The sequence below is a fragment of the Brassica oleracea genome, chromosome C3 (assembly GCF_000695525.1).
Source record: "Brassica oleracea var. oleracea cultivar TO1000 chromosome C3, BOL, whole genome shotgun sequence".
In the NCBI taxonomy this organism is placed as follows: Eukaryota; Viridiplantae; Streptophyta; class Magnoliopsida; order Brassicales; family Brassicaceae; genus Brassica; species Brassica oleracea.
In genome coordinates this window covers 58,241,510-58,242,855 of record NC_027750.1, presented here as the reverse complement: position 1 = coordinate 58,242,855, position 1,346 = coordinate 58,241,510, and the positions used below count along the sequence as shown (strand labels likewise).

At 48.1% G+C, this 1,346-nt stretch overlaps 1 protein-coding gene across 1 annotated transcript in view; it reads right to left on the bottom strand.

Annotated features, from left to right (window-relative positions):
- The window catches only part of LOC106331065 (U5 small nuclear ribonucleoprotein 200 kDa helicase-like), a 27,066-nt gene that overhangs the window by 10,209 nt on the left and 15,511 nt on the right, over positions 1 to 1,346 (bottom strand).

Sequence of the window (1,346 nt, the reverse complement as noted above, 5' to 3'; positions counted from 1 at the left end):
AAAAAAAAAAAAAAAAAAAAAAAAACCCTAGAAAATGCGCTCCCAGCCACTTTTACTCGGAAAAATGAAGAACTACGAATGGTTTGATCTTCCGCAAAGGAAGTACGTAGGCAGCCTTAACGAGTCCAGCTATAATAAAAAAAAATACACTTCCCCGAGAAGTTGCGCAACCCATGCGATGCCTACATAAGATTCGCCCCGGCACTTCGAAACAAATGTACCGGCACTCGCACCCCACAGCCGAGTATGTCCTGATCAGACACATACTCGCGGGAATCCGGGCGTATCACAGTATTCACTGATGCGTCCGAAATGATGACTCCTATCCATTTCATAATTTACTAAGTAGGGTTTTTTGGCCGACCGAACACTTAGAAATTATTCTGAAAGTCGAGGTAGGAACCGTTATCGTTTGAAAATTTATCTTTCACGGTCTGAGGTTATCCAATTTTCACTCGAACAAATCAGGAAGCTTGATAAACGACCCAACGACACCTGATCAACGAGTTGTCGAGTTCACAAGTCCGTACGAGCCAACGTTGAGAAACTGCTATATCGCTGTCGTGATACGGCATGAATCACAAATCCTACGATCGCTCGCAGTCAAGATATCTGCCGAGTTTCCTACACCTTCTCGAACCGCGACTCCCGGAGTTATAGAACGACCAGGAAGCAATATAAGTAAAACGGAATTCGCAAACAAGAAGAAACAGGCGGAGTCTTAACCGCGACTCCCGGAGTTATCGAATGACCAGGAAGCAATATAAGTAAAGCGGAATTCGCAAACAAGGAGAAACAGGCAGAGTCTTAATAAACAAAAGACCGCAATGGGTTAAGTCATAATACATAAAGGAGGGAAGGTTCGTCCAAAGCAAAAAAAAAAGAGAGAAAAGAAAACAACAACAGAGTCATTCTTCAGGGTCCCTAGCCTGTTCCTGCGCCGCGGTATCGCGGTCGAGAGATGGTTCGGGAAGGTCGGAACGCACCGGTTGACCCGCATCAACGCTTTCTACGTGAGCCATCGCCCCTTCTCCGCGAACCTCAAGCTGACTCTCGGAGGGGTTTTCTTGATCTTCGATTATCTCTCCGCTCCGCGCCTAACCTCAAGCTGACTCTCGGAGGGGTTTGCTTGATCTTCGATTATCTCCCCGCTCTGCGCTCCGTCGACCTCCTCGCCGGCATCAGCTATGTCCGGTTCACGACCCTGACCATCCTCCGAATCAGAAACGGAAGAGTCAGAAATCTCAAGAACGTTGCTCCCGTCCTGGTTCCCAGCAGATTTCGCACCCCCATCAATGGCTCGCGAGTCAGTAGCGGTCGCGCCAGTCTTCGACGAGTCATCTCCC